The sequence below is a fragment of the Chenopodium album genome, chromosome 17, assembly GCF_948465745.1.
Source record: "Chenopodium album chromosome 17, dcCheAlbu1.1, whole genome shotgun sequence".
NCBI classification, from domain to species: domain Eukaryota; kingdom Viridiplantae; phylum Streptophyta; class Magnoliopsida; order Caryophyllales; family Amaranthaceae; genus Chenopodium; species Chenopodium album.
Genome location: NC_137850.1, coordinates 40,148,570 through 40,170,902, shown reverse-complemented (window position 1 = coordinate 40,170,902; position 22,333 = coordinate 40,148,570).

The following is a 22,333-nucleotide window of genomic DNA, read 5'->3' as shown; positions in this document are numbered from 1 at the left end:
AATTAAAGCTAGTGGTGGAGTGATGTATAGACTCATAGTTACAAAGATATTAAGAGTTTAGTTGAATAGCTCTATAAGTTTATATAACACTTAACACTAAAAAAATTATATTTCTTCCTTGATCTTCATCATCAGAAATTCAGAACCAGTATTTTACTATTTTTTATATGCAAGTGTGCATGCATGTACGTTGGGATGATTCTATAAGTTAATATAACACTAAAAAATTTCAAGTAAGAAAAAATATTTATAATTAATTTTAAGGTAAAAAAATAAATTAAAAATCAACCAATAAAAATTTAGTATAATGATAGTCATTTTAAGGATGACTACGATAGAATTTTGATGTGCGTTGTTTGTCATTAATAGCTAGCCATCAAATTTTAAATACTCTTACCGTCAAAAATGAGCAAACCTTGGCCTAGCGAAAGTAACAAAACCTTCACCAGAGACAAAACTCTAGAGGGAACTAAATTCTTGTCATACATTTCTAGAGTTTTGAAGTGACTAAAAATTGTTAACAAAGTTAAATTTCATAATTGCAGTAAATACATTTTTTTTTTTTTTTGTCACATGTAAAATCCTATCCTTAAGGAATAAGCAAAACCATGCAACCTTCCTAAAAATCATCCTACTTTACTTTTAAAAAAAAAAAAAACAGACACGTCCCTTGTAATTTGGGATAACATTTACTTGAAAAAAAAACACACATAATAAATACGAAAATTCCCTAAATACCCTGATATCCCTATCAATTTTTTTAGTGTTTACAGAGCCACAAAAGCGATGGTGAGAATCGATTCCATATCAATGATCGTGAGTCAAATTTTGATCATCGATCATTACATAAACAAAGTCTGAACAACCTAATTAATTTAACCTGCAATATTACCTATGTTATATCCCAGTTTGAAGCACTTAAGCAAGTCTTTCGTGGATAATCTGGTACAATTTTGATACGTGGAAAACCATTGTTGATAGTTGGGATCACAGTAGCGGCCTAGTAAGGCGGATAGACGATATTGAGCGTATTGCAAACAATTTGGGTGAATGTAAAATTCACATGAACTGCAACAATAGACTCTTGTATTCGACTCTCCACTGCGTTTGCACACAGCGCATTTTTTGAAATGTGGCCTAGTTTTGAGCTCGAGCTCGTGGTTCGGGTGCAAGTAAGATAGAAACCTTGTAGGATGAGTAGCACATATCAAGTGAAACTTCTTGTTGCAATGTTTGCAATAGTATCTATGATTTATGTAACAATCATCTTTGCAGTGATCGCAAGTTGTTCCTTTGGAACTTATAACAAGAGTTAACGGATGTTCATGCGCAAATGTTCGGATGTTGATAGATGTACACATGTTACCAAACATATTGATCGAATCTGCGCATGCCTTGTGCATGTTGAAGTTGCAAATCTTGCAACAATACCTGAAGCCTGCTTGGTCTTTGCTTTGACATGCGTTACACCTGTGAATAGTAAGCATCATAAGTTCTCAAAGCGCTTAATTTAATTTATACAAAGAATATGTAAATATGCAGATCGGACAATCATTTTGTGACTAAAGATTTTGTTGTTGTTGTTGTTGTTGTATATGCAAATATGCGGACTATATTGTGTTTATTTGTTGCTTCGTGTGATGATATATTGACAACACATAGTGATACAATGAATGCATTATATACGCTTACCAAGTACTTTAATTTAAACAATATTGTACTTGTTATGATTATGTTAAAAAGTAGATCTTCAATGTTATTTTGTATACTTTCTCTCTTCTTTTTAAGTTACAAGTTTATATTTTGATTATTTTCACAACTTGTAATGATTTGTACCTCTTATATATTATAAATAACTAAAAATTATATTATGAAAATAAAAAGTTAAAACAAAATTAAGTGTTAAATTAATTACAAAATCGATATAATAAATTGCTCATTTTTTTTTTGTTATTTAAGACGTAATAAACACCCAATAAGAAATAACTCTATGATTCATCATGCATGCATACACCCACAAAGTTAAAAAGCAATTAGCATAATACACCCCCCCCACCAAAAAAAAAAAAAAAAAAAAAATACTCACGTGAAAATGGCATTATTATGTTCGAATATGAGTTGATGTTGTGGATGAAGTGGGTGCAAAATTTGAGTTTGGTGTGAAGATGACCCTCTTTGATGCTCAATTTGCCTTTCTCGATTTATGTGATTTTTATGCTTTTGTCACCATCTTTAAGGTCTGATCTTTTTATCATGTAACACACGCCCTTGATGGAGGCCGCCATAATAATGGACATTGTAATTGGATCAGCCATAATTTTGTTGTAAAAATTAAGTATAATAAGTAGTTTTTTTTTTTTTTTTTTTTTTTTTTTTTTTTTTTTTTTTTTTTTTTTTCTCTCTTTTGAAGGGAAATTAGCAAGATACTTTAATATTTGTAGTTAAAAATGTGTTGTGTGTACAACATTCAGCTTCTGTGTCTATTTATATAGAAATGCACATTGTTAGGCCAGTGGAAATACTAGGGTTTTAAAACACCTATTATCGGGATAAAATAGTAATTTTGTCATCGAAAAAACAATGCATGTAGGAGGAAAGAAAAGGTAAGACCGTAAGAATAGTACAGTTGGCAGTGGTTAGATTTAATGACATTGAATGAATAAAGAGAGAGAGAATAGTAAGCGTGTAAGACAAATAAATTATTGAGAGAAATATAATTGGAAAAAAAATTTAAAGACTACTCCTTCTGTCTCCAATTGTTTGCCCCAAACCATAAATCCACTTTATTAAGGTTTTGGGTAAAAAATGGTGCACATGGATTGACACAAATATCAATGAGGAGAGAGATAGAGAGAGTGTAAGTGGGAAAACATGTCAAAAGTAGTTAGGACAATCTTTTGAAGACACCTTAAAAAGGAAAGTGGAGCAAATAATTAGGGACAAAGGGAGTACTTGATTAGTCTCATCTCATAGACTCATACTTTAAAAAAGACAGTAGGTAAACCCCACGACTTTATTTCTCAGTTTTTGTTCAGTTGACTTTCAATAACGCGGGAAGTAAGAATTCATAGAATTTTGCAAATGTGGCAATTCTTCTGTATTTTTTTGACAAATATGGATGAAAATGGAGAAATTGAAAATTCATGTTTAGGAATTAGAAGTTTAATAAAATACTACTTATCCTATAATATAAATCATGATTTATAGTCAAAATCATTATTTTTTATTTTTTTTTAAAAAACAAATCAATTCATTAATAAAAAGTCATCCAGCATATACAAATGAAATCTAAATTAACAAAAACATAAAATTGAATCAAACTAAGGTTTCCTTCATCAAAGCTACGATCGTTGAAAAGATCTTGCATTGTGGTACATCTTTCGCACACATCGCTGAATATACAGCCTTTTCAGAGAGACGGTTTAACGATTTGTTGTAGCCGTAAGGATGATTTTCATCTGATTCGCTTGAACGCATTCGAAACCTTGACAACCGTTGCGATCCCGAACAAATCTTTAACAAGGTTCTGACAATAGGGCAAAAGATGATTACTTTTTTGATAAACCCTAACACACAAACAAACCCTAAACGCAAACAAACAACTAAACCAACAAAAACTAACGACTCCACCATAGGAAAACGGGCAAATATCTACACTAGTGTACATTTATTGAAACCTAAAATGCAAAAACTAAAGAAAATTAAGGGAAAAGGGTCAGAAATAGTCTAATTTTAAAAGAAATTAGATTGTTTCCGGCCTAAACGGCCAAGATTTTGGAGAAACCCTAGAAGAAGAGATAGAGGAGAGGCAAGAGAGATTTGTTTCTTTTTAAGTTTATCTATGTTTTGATATGCCAAAATCATTATATTTTTGACCATATATGGATCAAATAGTAATTGAATCAAATTTTCGAGAAAAAAGAGAGTTTAATCATTTTTAGTAGTCCCCTTAATTCTTATATATGAGTCATAATATGAATATGACCCATATTTTACTTTTGAGATATATGATTCGTACATACGTTAGAATTTTTAATTTTCTACCATTAATTTTGGATTTCTATTTAACCTTAGGCCATGGCTAGTACAAATTCTTAGTTACTCTTGGTTATCCTTAAAATTAGGTGCACTCGTAGTGATTTATTACTTATTCTTAATTGCTTTAAATGAGCAAAACTGATATGGAGTAAAGTAAAAACTAAAAAGTACTCCGTAGAAGAAAATGAGTAAAATAGAAGTTTTGACTTGGTCATTATTCCGAATTCACAACCGGTCAAATTAAATACCTCACTGGCACCATAAATACTCCGTACAACCGAACAAGAGTAACCGAGTAAATATGCTGACAAATAACAAGTCAATGTCAAGTGGAAGTAGCAACTAGCAACATGGTACAATCCGTACAACATTGTGAAAGACAGTTACCCATCCAATTTAATACTATACTCCGTACATGACATCAGTGAAGTACAGTATGAGTATAGTTAAACTACTTGTTTAATTGATTAGCCCTAAATCTTAAAACTATACTCCATATATGACATTAGCGAATCACATTAAAATTATTTTAAATGGAGTTTTAGAAATTTAAGATTCAACTTAAGACTCATTTTATTACTCTATATGTTGTATTTTGCCTATATACGTATAGCAGCACACCATATTGATGAATGATAATTAATTATCAACGTTTTTTTTTTCCTTAAAAATATTGTCATTAACAATACTCCTCTGATTTAAATTAATGAAAAAAAAAAATGTAGTCTTGGAAATTGTTTGTTGTTTTTTTAATTTGAAGTACGGAGTATAAATTAAAGTATCCTGTTACTCTTTCCGTCCTTAAAACTTCGACCCTTTTGGCTAGATTTCGCGGTTATTAAGAAACTTAAATAAAAAGAAATAAAAACATATTGAAAAAATAAATTTACATGGGGTTTGTAAGAGATAAAGTATTAAAAATGCATGAAAAAACAAAATTTTATATGGGGAAACTAATTTTGCACAAATATTGTTGTAAATTGGTGAGTATTTTAATACAAATGGGTCGATTATTTTGGGACTAAAATTAGGCCAAAAGGGTCGAAGTTTTGGGAATGGAAGGAGTATTTGCTATCTACTACGGAGTATTGTATTTAATCTAGAGTATTGCTAATATGCAGCCCTAAGAGCTGCATAAAAGCATTAAATATACTCTTAAAAATTGTAGAAAATTAGGAATTATGACAAAAACACGCGTAAATCAATGTAATTTGTGTGTTTTGTCATGATTTCTTAAATACAAACAATTTTCTAGAGTGTATTTAATGCTTATATGTAGCCCTAAGGGTTATGTATACTCCCTCCGTGGTTTAGTAAGTGTTAAGACTTTGACCGACACATAGTTTTAGGCAATTTAATTGACTTAAATAAAATAAGAGTTAAGTATGGGTATTTGGAGTATTAAAATATTGTAAAAGAAAGATAATGGTGTTAATAGTTTATTGAAAAGTAATAGTGGGTTTAGGGGGGACCATGAGAGTAGAAAGATATAACATTAAAATGTAGATTTTTGCCATAAAAGGAAATGTAACACTTATTTAAACACGGCCGCATTTGGTAAGTGTAACTGTGTAATACTTATTAAAACACGGAGAGAGTAGCATTTTCCTTTAATCTAAAGTATTCTATTATTTGTTATTATTTTCATCAACAAATGTAAATTATAAAAAAATGTAAATTGTACGATTACGATATTATGTATATCACAATATTCATCTAAATAATTTCATTATTATTTATAATTATGTATCTAGTGTTTAATATTTTTTTTCCAGCTACGTAAGATATGTAACTTAGGCCCTGTTCACTTCACCTTAAAAAAATAATATTAAGTAAAAATAATTTCAGTCAGTTTAGTAAAATTAATGTGAAGTGAACGTGTAACACCCCGATCCCCAACAAATTAGGGAGGGGCCTATTGTCACGAAATGCGCATTAAGGGCTAATAACTGTCCTCACAGACCAACACAAGTCCTTCCGGCGCATTTTGTCCTCATTCATGCGCACCTCGAGAAAACTTCCCAGGAGGTCACCCATCCCAAAACACTATTGAGTATCTTAGCATATTGGCTCCCTAAAAAGAAGATGCACCTTGTTGGTATGAATAGTATATTAAACTCCTTTAAAGCAATCATGAAGGATATTACATAACGGGGCCTTAAGACACCATTGCAAACTTTCCTATCAAAATATCATATATAGAAAGGAAAAAAAAATACATATATTTAAGAAATCTTAAATAAGTTTGAGGAACGAATGAAGATCTAAATTTAGTTAAATCTTAAAGAGTCTTAACATAATTTTAAAATATTAAAAATTGTTAAATTCTAATATGGCATGGGAAAAAAGTCTTAAAATAAGACCAAGCTAATCTTGCAGGCAAAGGGATAAGTGTTATATTTGTAATATAATTAATTTGCATCACTAAGTTTGATGTATTGTCCGGTAATTTTTATACTCCTGTATTATTTAATAAGAGTCCACTTTCCAAGATCAAATAGAAATTTCATCCCAAAACCATAATGGTAGTAGGAGGAGTAGCCCCTTATATTTATAAAGTGTTCAATTTTCTTTTATTTTTTTAATGTGAGGCACTTACATGTATTATTTGAGAAGTTTATATTTCAACAAGACGTTTGTCTATAAAGATTTAACTAAGGTGGGGATATAAGATTTGTAACTTGAATTGGATATAATTCTACAAGTGTATAACGTTATGAATCTGTATTTCTTCCTCTTCATCAGAACCATTTTTTTTAGTGCATTGTATGTTGTTCTGCATTGGTAGCCATCAAATCTCAGAGACTCGAGCAAGTATCTTCGAAAACGAGTAAACCCTAGTAAATTGAAAGTTGTTTTTTTTTTGTCTTTTTTTTTTTTTGGTACGGCTTGCACAGCAAAACCCTCCCAAGAAACAAAACTCTAGAGGGAGCTAAAAATTCTACTCATACAAATCTAGAATTTCATGCATGGTAACTAATTAAAAATCGTACGCTACGTAACCAAGTTTAATTTCTTAATTGCAATAAAAACACAACTTTTTTTGTTGTTACATGTAAAATTCTATTCTTAAGGAATGGACAAAACCATGTAACTTCCCTAAAAAACTATCCTACATTCCTACTTGAAAATTGAAATAATATCCTACACCCATTGTAATTTGGGCTCAAATTTACTTGATAATAACACACGTACCAAACATTAAAATACCCTAGATATACTATTATTGGTGTTGATCATCACCAATAATTAACCCACAAAACTTCCTAAATTATATGCCAAGCTTAAGTACTTAATGATGTCTTTCTTGGATAATCTGTTACAAATTTGATACGTCGAAATCCATTGATTATAGTTGGGATCACAGTAGGGGCCTTGTAACGCAGATAGACGATACTGAGCTTGTTGCAAACATTCAGGATGAACATAAAAATCACAAGAAACGCAACAATAGACTCTTGTATTCGAGTCTCCACTGTGTTGGCATTCAACACATGTTTTGAAATGCGGCTTTGTCTTGAGCTCGAGCTCGTGGTTCAGGTGCAAGAAAGATAGAAACCTTGTAGGATGAGTAGCACATATCAAGTGAAATTTGTTGTTGCAACGATTGCAATAGTATCTAAGATTTACGTAACAATCACCTTTACAGTGATCGCATGCAAGTAGTTCCGGCGGTTCCTGTAACAAGAGTTAACGGATGTTCTTTGTGTGCACATGTTTGGAGGTTGTTAGCCTTGTTTGCAAACATGTTACCAAACATATTGATTGAATCTGCCATGCCTTGTGAATGTTAAAGTTGCAAATCCTGCAACAATATCTGTAGCCTACTTGGTCTTTATTTAGACATGCATTACACCTGTAAATAATAAGCATCGTATAATTTCGTAAGTTATCAGAGATATTAATGTACTCCGTATCACTATTAGTGCAAAAATTGCATAATATATTATTGTGTTTATCTGTTGCTTCGTGACTATGCTTACAACAGTACAATGATTCATTATTAGGACATATTCTGATTGACTGAACTGAGCTGAACTGAACTGAACTGAATTGAATTTATTAGAGCTGAACTGAACTGAATATTTTATGAAAGAAAGAAATTAAGAACTGAAGTGAACTGAAAATAAGCTGAAAAGAACAAGCTCTTAATAACGTTTACCAATTATCATATACGATTGATTGGTGGTGGACTGGTGGGTCTGTGGGTGAGAGGATGGTTGGTATTAATGTAGAAGTTGGGTAGTTTCAACAATAGTCAAGGTTGATCAACAATGGTCAAACAATGTTTTAACCACGGTCAAAATTAGGTTATATGAAGTACTTAACATGCTTTTTAACCAATAATGCAATACATATAATGCAGTACTAATGCTATGTTGTGTACTTTCTCTTTTCTCTTTTAGTTAACATTTTTTTAAAAAAGTTTGCTAGTGATTAATATTTTTAATTATAAAAAAGTTTAAATTATAAAATGAAGTTGATATTATTAAAAAAAAATATACATCACAATTGTTCTAATATCAAATCTCATGTACGTAATTATGTTTTTATCATAAATAAATAGATAATGTACTAACGTAAAAAAGTTAGATTTGCACCATACCGCTTAATAGATTTCGTCATAAATCTATTAAGCAGTGGAAAAATAGTTAAAAAGTATTTTTTTTTAAAAAAATAAAGTGGTAATTTGCAAAATCCATGTCTAGAATTGATCAAATTTTTATTGTTATTTATAAAACTTTTTTTTTTTTTAAAATGTTCTATTAAATGAGACTTAACACCCAATAGGCATATATATACCCATAAAATTAAATTTAAAGCACTTAGCGAAAAAAAAAAAAAAAAAAACCTTACTTGAACATGCCATGATATTCGAATATGAGTTGATGTGGATGAAGTGGGTGCGAAATCAGAAATTGGTGTGAAGACGAGCCTCTAAGATGCTCAATTTGCCTCTCTCGATTTCTATCATTTTCTATGACTTTGTCACCATCTTTAAGGTCTGATCTATCTAACATGTATTTAGCACCCTTGAAGGCAGCAATAGACATTGTCAATGGATCAGGCATATTTTTGGTTACAATTTAGACAGTAGATAGGGTTTTTTTTTTTTTTTTTTTTTTTTTTTTTTAAGGAAAAATCAATTACTTTAATAATACTAGTAGTTAGAAATGTATTTTGTGTTCTGCATATGTGTGTATGTATATATGTAAATGCACCTTGCTTGGCAAGAGAGAAACTACTATATATATACTAGCTAGGGTTTCCAAACACTTGCTACCATGGGTATAATAATAATTTTATCGTCAAAAAAATAATGCATGTGGGCAGTGGGAGGAACATAAAAAGGTAAGAGCGTAAGACTGGACAGTAGTCAGTTAGTCACCTTTAATGACAAAGGAGAGAGAGAGATAGTAGTACGAAGTAAGATAAAATAATTACTGAGAGAAATAAATATGACAGGAAAAGAAAACCACTTGGCTAGTTGACTAGTCTCATACTTTAAGAACGACATAAAATAAACCACATATTTTGTTTGTTTCTTAGTGCTTATTTAATTGACCTTTTATCGCGTGAGAAGTGAAATATATCAACTTTTAATGACATAAATTAAACCTAATGACTTGTCCTCAAAAAAAAAAAAAAAAAAAAAAAAAAAACCTAATGACTACTCCATTTACTTCTCAATGCGTGTTTGGTTAACATTCAATTCAATGATGCAAGAAGTGGAAATTCATAGAAATTCACAAATGTGATACTTTTTGGCCGGCAATAAATAATGAAAATGGAAATCTTGAAAATTCATAAGAATAAGAACTTTCAATCACACAATGAAACATATGAATTAAAAATTACTTTATCAATGTTTGTTTATAAAATTGTGTGAGAAAAGTGCTTCCCATAATTACAAATTACCATGGGAATTTGCTTCCCAATCGAACAAACCGAATAAGCACTCAAACAATTGACAATTGGTTTATTTTAAGATTAAACCTTTTTTTGAGCTGATTGAATTGTACTCCATAATTTATTTTTTTTTTTTTTTTTTATCAAGCGTGTTGAATTATAACGTAAATGCATCTTTTTCATAAGCATAATTATTAGTATTAATAATTTATGAGGTGAAAATGAAACTAATATTAAAAGAATTAACAAGATTTCTTTCTAGAATTACATTATTTACATAATTAAATTAGTATATAATAAATAATTACTAAGCATTATTATTAAGATGAAATAGTTTTCTCTCCCTTACTATATATAGTACGTATGCTTTCTTACACTAATCCCAAAAGGCCAAAATAAACTACTTCATTTACGTATTGATATTTGATAAGGTCCATAAAGGACAATCTTGAATCTGAGCTGTGATTGGCCCATGGTTCTCATTGTGATTGAATGGCAAAGATAACTTGTGAGACATTTTAAAAATAATCTTTATACGTTGAGGCGATTTTAATAATATTTCATAATTGATAAAATGAGAAGAAAAAGGAGCAAAATAGAGGTGTTGACTTGGTCATTATTCCATTTTCACACCCGGTCAAATTATATATATCCCTCACTGGATCATACTTAAATAGTTGATTTAGGGCATGTTCTCATTGACTGAACTCAACTGAACTGAACTGAACTGAACTGAACTGAACTGAACTGAACTCAGCTGAACTGAACTGAACTGAACTGAACTGAACTAAACTGAACTGAACTCAGCTGAACTGAACTGAACTGAACTGAAATGAATATTTTATAAGAGAAGGAAATTAGGAGCTGAACTGAACTGAACTGAACTGAACTCAGCTGAACTGAACTGAACTGAACTGAACTTCAACGTAAGAGAACAGACCCTTAGTCGTTATTTCGTTTCAACATCCAATAAAATTATATCCCTCGCTGGATCATACTTAGATAGTTGATTAAAGCCCTGTTCACTTCACCTTAAAAAAATAATATTAAGTAAAAATAATTTCAGTTTAGTAAAAATAATTTCAGTTCAGTAAAAATAAGTTCAGTTCAGTAAAATTCAGTTTTCTTAAAGAAGAATTATAATAGAAAATCAGTAAAAATAATTTCAGTTCAGCAAAAATAATTTAACTTCAGCAAATATAATTTTGTTTCAATAAAAATAATTTCAGTTCAGCAAAAATAAGGTGAAGTAAACGGGGCTAAATCATTATTCCGTTTCCACACCCGGTCAAATTATATCCCTTACCGGATCATACTTAAATACTCCGTACGAATGTACAAGAGTAACGAGTAATTATGCTGCTGCTTATGTTATGTTGACAAGTCTAAAGCTAGTGGACTTAGCAACTAGCAGGGCCGGTCCGGAGGGGTAGGCCTCGAGTGCGAGCGCCTAGGGCCCATGCCAGAAAGGGGCCCAAAAAAAATCAGTTTGTATAGTTGTAGAATTTTACTCTGTAGTTTTTACTCATTAGAAAAAAGCTACTTTGTAGAAAGATAATTACTGCATTTAATTAGCATTAACATTAAATTACTTAGATGTCAATTAGGTGGAGATAACAATGCAATATAATCTCTTCACTTCTTCTTCTAATCTTCCGGATTCTATGAGTATCTACTCCAAAATATTAATCTTTTCAATTACACCGTTCGTTTCATATTTATTTAATTGCTGAAACATTATGCAAAGTTATTACTCTAGTATTGTGTATGGAGACATACTATTCAAATAATGTAAGTTATTTTCATTGTTTTATATTTAATGCTATTGCGTATAAAAAAAATTTGTTTATGTAATTTAGGGGTCCTTTTCTCACATTATGCCTAGGGCCCATAAATTTCTAAGAACGGGGCTGGCAACTAGGCAACTAGCTAGCAACATGCATGGTACAAGCCGTACAGCAAATACAACGAAAGACAGTGGCACTGGTGGGGTTAATAAAATAGGGTAAATTTATAAAGACAAAAGTAAATTAGGGTAAAATTAAAAGGGGCGTGTTTGCAGTGTCATGTTAAAAAAAACATGGGTGTTATTCGATAACTACCGGACGCGGTTTAGCAATTCACCAATTTAATAATGAAGTAATTAAGATGAACCACTTACCATATTAGTCCTTATAAGAGTTTAGTTTGGTGTATTTATGTTAAGTTTGTATATTTGTTAAGTTTATCTTGTTAGGAGTTTTAGACAAGTTAGTTTTCCTATTGTATGTGTATATATGTGATTATTATCAATGCAAAGGCTAAGCCGTTTTCTCCATATTTCCTTGAGTTTAAAATGGTATCACAGGCTCTCTAATTTCTAGAGATTTTTTTACGATCTTGGTTTGTTCATCATCAATTTTAATTTTTTCCGCATGTGATTGAGTGAGATTAGGGCTTCAATTTTACTCGTTTTCTTTTCCAATTAATTCTCAAATTGATTGGTTAATTTAGGGTTTATTAAACCCTAATTTTCATTGTGGTTTGGTTGTGTGCGTTGCTGTGTGGTAGTGTGCTAGTTGTGGTGCTGCGTTGTTGTGCGTGGTGTTAGTGTGGTGGTGAGCTGCCGAGTGTGGTGCGCCAGGTGTGTTGGTGTGGTACGCTTAGTGTGCATGCTGTGAGTTATGTGTGTGCAATGTTTTGTGGTGCTCGTGGTGTGAGGTGTGTGTGTGCGTGCTTGTGCTGTGGGGTGTGCGTGCTTGTGCTTGTGTGTGCGTCCTGTTGCCTCGGTTTGTTGGTGTGTGCGTGTTGTTGCCTCGGCTTATTGGTGTTGCGTGCTTTGTGTTGTGGAGTTGTGCGGTAATTGTGTGCCGTATTTCTTTGTTTGTGTGCTCGTGATTTGGTGTGATGGCTGGCGACGATAACACTCCTCCTCCTCCTCCTCCAAAGTACGAGCCGTTCACTGATTATCACCTTCATCTGAGTGAAAGGTCTCAGTTGGTGATTTGTCCTGTCTTGTTTACCGTCGACAACTATGAAGAGTGGTCGAGGTCAATCCGCAATAATCTTCGATCCAAGAGCAAGCTAGGGTTTGTGGATGGTTCCATTGTCATGCCTGATGTCAAACATCCAGATTATCGTCAGTGGGGTATTGTTAATTCTACTGTTGTTGCTTGGATTTATAATACTCTTGATGCTAGTATTCGTTCTACTATTATTATTCCTGATGATGCTAAAACATTGTGGGATGATTTATGTGATCGTTATTCTCTTGGTAACGGTCCTCATATTTTTGAACTTAAACATGATATTGCTGATTGTAAGCAAAGAGGTCATTCTGTTGCAATTTATTATGGTGAATTGAATAAATGGCAGAATTTGTGGTCTAGTTATGTCAAATTGCCTGCTTGTACTTGTTTCACTATGAAAAAATATGCTAGGTTGCATGAGAATGAATTGTTGCATCAGTTTTGTGTTGGTTTGGATCCTAAGAAGTTTAGTTCTGTTGTGTCTACTTTGTTGATGAGTGATCCTTTGCCTACTATGAATGCTGCTTATACTAAGGTTATTGCTGATGAGCGTAAGCAATCTGTATTTGAGGCACATGAGACCTCTTTTTCTGCGACTGTTGGTTTTAATGCAACAGGTACGGCTTCCGATCGGATTTCCGAACGGAAGGAGTGTACTTATTGTAAGAAGTTTGGTCATGATAAGGACCATTGTTTTGAGCTTCATGGCTTTCCGGGTGGGGGTCGTGGAGGTTGTGGTGGTCGGTCGTCTGGTAAAGGCAAGGGTGAGTTTGCTAGTGCTGCTGGTAGTTCTCGTGGCAATAATGAGCCGGTTTCTGATTCTGATCGTGGAAGTGTTCCGACGATTTCTGATGTTCAATGGAAGGAACTCATGTCTACTGTAAAGGGTGCCAAGTCTGGTTCTTCGTCAGATGGCAATAAACTTGGTACGTATAATTCCATTGATTGGCTCATTGACACTGGAGCTTCCAATCACATGTCTGGTAATATTGATCTTTTTACCGATTTACATGATATTTCCTCGTCTGTTGGTTTGCCCAATGGGAAGAGCACGACGGCTACAAAGGAAGGAAGTATTATTTTCTCTGATAATTTAACTCTTGATAATGTTTTATATGTTCCTGCTCTTAAATGCAACTTGTTATTTGTGTCTTAATTGTTAGAAAAACAATGCTATTTTATTATGTTCACTGACAAGCTATGCATTATTCAGGACCGCAGTTTGAGGAACCTGATTGGAGCGGGGGTCCAATGTGATGGGGTCTATATTTTTCGTCCGGTTTGTGCTCGAAATCTGCAGGCGAACAAAGTGGTTATTTCAGATGCAAGTTTGTTGTGGCATAGACGTCTCGGGCATCCGTCAATGCAAGTTGTGAGCTCTCTTCTTGGAGTTTCTAGTAGTCGTAGTACTCATAGTAGTAATTCTGTTTGTTCCTTTGATTGTGACATTTGTTTTATGGGGAAGCAACCTCGAAACTCTTTTCCGTTAAGTATGAATAAATCATCTGATATTTTTGATTTAGTTCACTGTGACATTTGGGGTCCGAATAAGATTATTTCTAGTTGTAATGCTCGTTATTTCCTAACCATTTTTGATGATTTTTCTCGTGCTATTTGGGTGTTTTTGATGGTTGGTAAATATCAGGCTTCTCAGTTGGTTCATGAGTTTTGTGCTATGGCTAAGACTCAATTTGGCAAGAAAGTGAAGGTGGTTCGAAGTGATAATGGCCAAGAATTTCTGAGTTTGGGGTCATTCTTTGCACAGAAGGGCATTCTGCATCAAACATCATGTGTTGACACGGCTCAACAGAATGGTAGAGTTGAGCGTAAACACCGTCACATTTTAAATGTGGCCCGTGCTCTTCGATTTCAGGAAAAGTTGCCAAAGTATTTTTGGGGTGAGTGTGTTATGACTGCGGTGCATCTCATTAATCGCACTCCTACTCCGGTTTTGAAAGGTAAAACCCCTTATGAGCTTTTATTTGGTTAGTTACCTTCATATGATAGTTTGCGGGTTTTTGGTTGTCTTGCTTATGCTGCGAATCGTCCTTGGGTTAAGGACAAGTTTGATTCTTGGAGTAAAAAGTGCATCTTTTTTGGTTATCCTCATGGCAAGAAAGGGTGGCGCCTTTATGATTTAGATACTAACGATTTTTTTGTTAGTCGTGATGTACGATTTTTCGAGGATAAATTTTCGTACCTTGAATCTCTTCCTAATGAGCGACGAATGTTGTGGGAACGGTATTTTGCAAACCCACCGGTGTAGGATGACGATGAGGGGGATAATTTTTTACATGGTGATTTAGGGGCCGAAACAGCCCACTCCGCAGCCCAGCAGCGGGAGTTGCCGCCCAACCGCAACCAAGCTGCGAAGTAGCCTGGTGTCGCTGCTCGTCCCCCCCATTGCCCACTGGCAGGGCGCAAGGAAACCCAGGCCAGCAGGCTATCCAGCACGATGGAATTCCATCGGGCGTTGGCAGCGAGGCTGGGCACACATGCCAACATACTGCTAAGCCTGATGGAACTCCATCAGGCGTTGGCAGCAGCATCGTAGTTGCGTGCCACAGCCAGCCAGGGATGGGCAGTCCCCGCCCCAGCCTGGCCTGGTTGGGCAGTCCACGCCAGCCACCGGTGCCGGTCAGACCTTACCCTAGTCCGCGGTGGTCCGGCAGCCGATGGTGGCTTTCGATGGTGGTTCGCCATCTGTTGATTTTTTGGGTAGTGAAGAGCGACCATCTTGTATTATTGAGCGGGAATTAAACGACGAAATATTTTTATTTCGCCGGATTCTTTGAGGGGGTGTTTGTCGGAAAATTTGGGTCGTGGTCACCATGAAAAACAACCTCCTTCTTGGCATCGGAATTGTGTTACTCATACTATCATCACTGAAAATATAGACCCCACTACATCAATTGTCGACCCTCCTCAATCACATTCCTCAAGTAAACCTTTCCCTATAGCTGTTCATGTTGAATATAATCGTTTTTCTATGAGACACAGGTGTTTTTTGGCGACGATAACCAAGGGAAAGGAACCATCTTCATTCAAAGAGGCGGTTAAAGACGTCGGTTGGCGTAAGGCTATGCAAGATGAGATTGATGCTCTAGAACGTAATGACACATGGACCGTTGAGGATCTTCCTCCCATCAAAAGAGCAATTAGTAGTGGTTGGGTGTACAAAATCAAGTACACTAACAAATCAAAGGTGGAACGTCTAAAGGCTCATTTGGTTGTTCATGGAAACCGATAGGTTGAAGGTGTTGAGTATAATGAGACGTTTGCTCCTGTTGTAAAAATGGGCACGGTACGTATTTTATAAGCTGTTGTTGTGTCTTTGAATTGGGAGTTACATCAGATGGATGTTCATAATGCATTTCTTCATGGTGATTTGGATGAAGAAATATATATGTAGTTTCCTCCAAGGTACGGTACTCCGACACCTGGCAAAGTTTGCAGGTTGCGGAAGTCTTTATATGTCTTGAAACAAGCCCCGAGACAGTGGTTCTCAAAGTTGTCTAGTGCTCTGCGAGGTTTTGGGTTTAAAAACTCATATGCTGATTACTCTCTATTTAGCTACGTACAGGGCAATGTTTCTTTGCATGTTCTTGTCTATGTCAATGACTTGATTATTGCAGGCTCCTCTCGTGATGCCATTGTTCGTTTTAAGGCCTATTTATGCAAATGCTTCTATATGAAGGATTTGGGTCTGCTTAAGTATTTCTTAGGCATTGAGGTTGCTCGAAGTCTTAAGAACATCTTTCTTTCTCAACGAAAGTATGCTCTAGATATTTTGACTGAGGCAGGGATGTTGGGTTGTAAACCCATTGACTCTCCGATGGAGCAAAATCATCGTCTTGCACATGCTTCCGGAGAGCCGTTTGCTCAACCGGAATAGTATCATCGTTTGGTTGGACGGTTGGTATATTTGTCGGTCACTCGACCAGATTTGAGTTATTCAGTGCATGTTTTGGCACAGTTTTTTAGTGTTCCACAGGTTTCTCATTGGGATGCGTCCATTCGTGTCTTGCGCTACCTTAAGGGTAGTCCGGGATAAGGTATTTTGTTGCGACCTACGAAGGATTTACGCTTGACAGCGTTTTTTGATAGTGATTGGGCGGCGTGCCCGTTGACTCGACGTTCCTTGTCAGGTTATTTTGTGTTCTTAAGTCCTTCCCCTATTTCTTGGAAGACTAAGAAACAACCTACCATATCCACATCCTCGGCTGAACCCGAATATCGGTCTATGGCTTTCACCACTCGTGAGTTGAAATGGTTGAAGCAATTATTGTTTGTTCTTGGTGTTCAACATTCAAAGCCAATGTAGTTGTTTTGTGATAGTCAATCGGCTCTTCATATTGCTAAGAATCCGGTATTTCCTGAACGTACGAAGCATATTAAGGTAGACTGTCATTTTGCTCGTGATGAGTTGATAAACGGTAACATTTCTACCTCCTATGTTTCGACAGGTCATCAATTGGCAGATATTCTCACCAAGTCTCTTGGACGTCAGCAGTTTGGTTTTCTGTTACGCAAGTTGGCATTCGCGATTTGCATGCTCCAACTTGAGGGGGAGTATTAGAGTTTGGTTTGTTGTATTTATGTTAAGTTTGTACATTTGTTAAGTTTATCTTGTTAGGAGTTTTAGGAAAGTTAGGTTTCCTATTGTATAAGGTATATATATGTGATTATTATCAATGCAAAGGCTAAGCCGTTTTCTCCATATTTCCTTGAGATTAGCTGTACATACGTGAATAAAACTCATACAAGAGGTTTGATAAATTGGTTCATGATGAGATAATTAGTAAATAGTAATAATAATCAACAGCAAGTTAAATAATATATATAGAATAGGTTCAAGTGTTCAACCCCTTTGACAAGAAACTTTAATTGGATGATGGAAGTATTGTTACGGTACTTGTATTATTCCTTTATTTATTATCACTTGTTTAATTTTTTTGAACGGTATTTACTTATGGAGTACGGAGTAATTTATTTTGACTTATTTATTTATTTATTTATTTATACTTTAAACATAAATAATCATATTGAGTTTTGTTAGATTTAATTAATTAATTTGTATCTACAGAAATTCCAAATATTAAATATTTATATTCCTTCTATATCAAAATAAGTGCATCATTTTGACTGTAATGCATGTTAATACACAATTTTGATCATATTACCTTATAAAAATTTGATATTTATGAAAATATACATTATATTGAGGCTAGTCCAACAAAATTTTAGATAATAAGTTAATAACATTTGTTTTTTTACATACGGAGTATTAGTTAAAAAACAAGTCTAAGCTAACGTAAAAGTCCAAGTCATACACATACTTATTCTGATTTGGAATAACTATACACTTTTTCATCTTATTCATAATTTATACTTATAGTATATTATTATTATTATTATTATTATTATTATTATTATTATTATTATTATTATTATTATTATTATTATTATTATTATTATTATTATTATTATTATTATTATTATCTATACTTCTATATTAAAAAACGTTCATAAAACAAAATATGTTTCACGTATCACCTTTTTTAAGTTCGACATGTCAGCAATATGTTCCACATGTCATTATAAACATGACATGTCACCTTCACATGTATTAGGCTTGCATCTAAAAAATGCTTATAACAAGACTTGAACTTAAAACTAATAAGTGTTAAGTTAAGAGTCTTGCCATCTTAGCCATTTATTAATCGTGTTTTTTTATCCAACAAAATTATAGTTAACTTAGATAAGTTAATTTGTGTCTTATTATACTGTTTGTTTCCATTATGTAATGATTGAGTTTGAAAACTAAAAAATGTTTATAGCAAGACTTAAACTCGAAACCAACAAGTCTTACTATCTAAACAGTCGAATTTGATTAACAAATTAAACAAGTACAAACTAGCAAACTGAGGCATCGTCCGGGCCACACACTAGTTATATTATTTATTTATTATTATCTATACTTTTATATTAAAAGCGTTCCTAAAATCGTTTATGTGCCACGTCATTCCCATCTCATAGCATTGTGCCACATCATCATTTAATGACACGTCATTACCAATTAACAAATCATTCCAACTATTATTAAAAAGCTTTTGATGGGTTTCGAACACTAGATCTCAAGGAAACAAGATCTACTTCCTTACCATCTTAGCCAATTACAATTGATGTCATATATGCATATAAATATAACTATAAATGACATGCATCAATTAAAAAGGAAATATGAGATAAACAGTTTGAAAAAAAAAAAAGAGGAATAAAATCTACATTTCACAAACAATAGAGTGTTAAAAATTATCTTTCTATACTTTTTATCAATTAGTAACATAATTTTTAACATTTATGCATTACATACATAATCGATGATAATATATTTCATTTGTCAAAAAAGAAGATAATATATTTCATAAAAAAATAATTTAATCAAAGTGGTAACTCGGTACAACGCCCGGGCCGCACAGTAGTTATCTATAATATTATTAAAACCCACGGGATTAACATATCAATAACATGTGTCATACTTTGTCATCATAACATTTATGACATAGCACCACATAGATGATGACATGACAACACATTAGTATTTGGATTAGATTTGAACCAACACATCCCTTAAAATACCCAACTTTTCATTACCACTATTCCGCAATTAATGTCACTTTATTACTTAAGTAACATTCATATATAAATTGTAACTTTTCATTAAGCATTATATGTTGAATGAGCTACCGCCACATTACATGTAATTCTTTACTTAATTGTAAAACAAATAATACTGCAACTCTCTTTCTATCCCCAACTAATTTTACCATTTTTATTTTATTATTTAAACTTAAGGAATTGGTTCCAAAATATTATTTAAACTCAAGGTAATTTTTTCATTTTATATTTAAACATAACCCGGGGCATCGATCGGGCCCCAAACTAATCTATATCTATATCTATCTATATCTATATTTATATATCTATATCTATATCTATACTTTATTATATATTAAAAAGCGTTCCTAAAAATGTCAATGTGCCACGTGTATCTCATTCTTGCACCAGCATAATGCCACATCATCATTCAATATGCCACGTGTACTTCTAGCATATTTTTGTTTCATGTCATGGTTAATAAAAAATGCATACAATAAGGTTTGAACACAAGACCTCATTGAATGAAGACCAACTTATTACAATCCAAGCTATAAGCTAATGTTGTATTATCTATGCACAAAAATTTATAAATACATATTAGAAATAAAAGAAAAAATTATTCAAAACTATTCATATTGTTATTGTAATATTATAATTTTCGACAATAAAAAAAATTCTTTCAAGCTCTTTAATAATAATAATGATAAAAATACTCAAAGTAACACCCGGAGCAACGCCCGGGTCGAACACTAGTTATTATTATTATATTAAAAGGCGTTCCTAATCAAGGATACATGCCACATGTCACCCCCCTTCCACCAAGAAGATACGCCACGTGTCACCCCTCTCTTCCACCATGAAGATGCCATGGGTCAATTAAAAAATGTTTGTCTATGTCAAGAATTGAACTCGGGTGTATTAGAAAATAGATAAGAAGTCATACCATCTTTGCAATCTAATACATTTGTTTAACTTTTCTTCTTAAATATTAATACTAGTCTATATCTATACTTATATATTATAAAGCGTTCCTAAAATCGTTTATGTGCACGTCATATCCCTTTCATAACATTGTGCCACATCATCACTTAATGACACGTTATAGCTTTTGAGGGGTTTCGAACACTAGACTTCAAGGAAACAAGATCTACTTCCTTACCATCTTAGCCAATAACAATTGATGTCATCTATACATATAAATCCCTAAAGCTATAAAAGCACCAAGTTCATTTTTTTATACCCTCCTTATGAACAGTGTGTTGTCCATTTTGCCCTTATATTTGAACTTGAAATCCTTATGAATAGTGTGCTTCCCGATTTACCCTCAATTTATACCCTCCTTATGAACAGTGTGTTGTCCATTTTGCCCTTATATTTGAACTTGAAATCCTTATGAATAGTGTGCTTCCCGATTTACCCTCACAAATATGTCATGTGCTGCTACAGTTCACTGCCCAAATTGCCCCTGATTTTGTATCAAGCTTTTCTTTTATCAATAGTGTGATTCCTGAAATGCCCTTAAACATTTGTGCATGTGAGGGCTTATGTGGGCCCTCAGACTCAGAATATGCCACGTTAAATTTTTTTTTTTCCCAGACACGTGTGAAGTCAGCTTTCTTCTTCTTCTGCTTGACAATGGAGCTTATTTAGAGTTCAATGCTGCTTTTTTAGGCCGTAATTGCTGAGATGAGTTGGTGGTTAGTCTTCATTCTGGGCGCAACTGCGAATTGATGCATGCTGAGATATTGGTGAAGTGATTTGGAGCTTAGTCCTGGGTTAATTTGGAGTCGTATTTGCTGAATACAATTGTGATCTTATTGTGAGCGCTATTCTAGGACTTGTAGATCTATGGAGTCCATGTTCATGTCGCTTATTGGTACTTGCGCAGCTTCTTGGTCATTCATTTTGAATTTCATTTACTGTTAAGTTTGTTCAGGTTCCTTATTAGCTGTTGCTTGTGGATTTAATTACAGTTAATTAGCGAAGCATATGTGCATGTGTTTTATTAGTACCTAGACAATGCTTTATTAGGTGTTACTCTCCATATGCGAATTAGTAAAGTACCAGCTGATTAAATGGTTTTAAATTGTTTAGCAATGTTATTAGTTTTAAAAGGGGTGATCTTGTTAAGTTTTGCCTTTTTTTAGTAATAATAAGGTGATGTGGCTATTTAATTAATTACTTTAAGTTGATGTGTCTATTCAATTAATTACTTTGTATAAGTGGTTTTGAAACTTTTATTTGGGTTGTTTAACAGAACGTTCTTTGGACCGATGGATTTTGGATGGCCAGTTTGCTTATGTTTTGATGCTGAAACACTGCATTACACACCGGTCTATCTTAGTTTATAATGGGTAAGAGCAGTACTCTTATTAAGAAAAGTGTCTGCATTTTCAGAAGTGGGTCTGGCTGCTTGTTTAATGATAATGATGTTTGTAAGGATGTCATTAGATGTGGCGCATGCTTACTTTATTGTAAGATTTAGTTGGTGTACCCAATTGCCTGCTGTGTTTTACTTTAGCTTTGTTTTACTTGTTTTGCCTTCTACTGCTTTGCAGCCTAATAAATAGAGGGGGTTTTATTTGGGTTTGCATATGCAACATATACAAACCAAAGGCCATGGAGATTACATTAGAGGTAATGCAAAATGTAGATGTAGGTTTCTCTGGTATTAGTCAAGAATATCACAACATACAACTTCTTACTATGAAAAC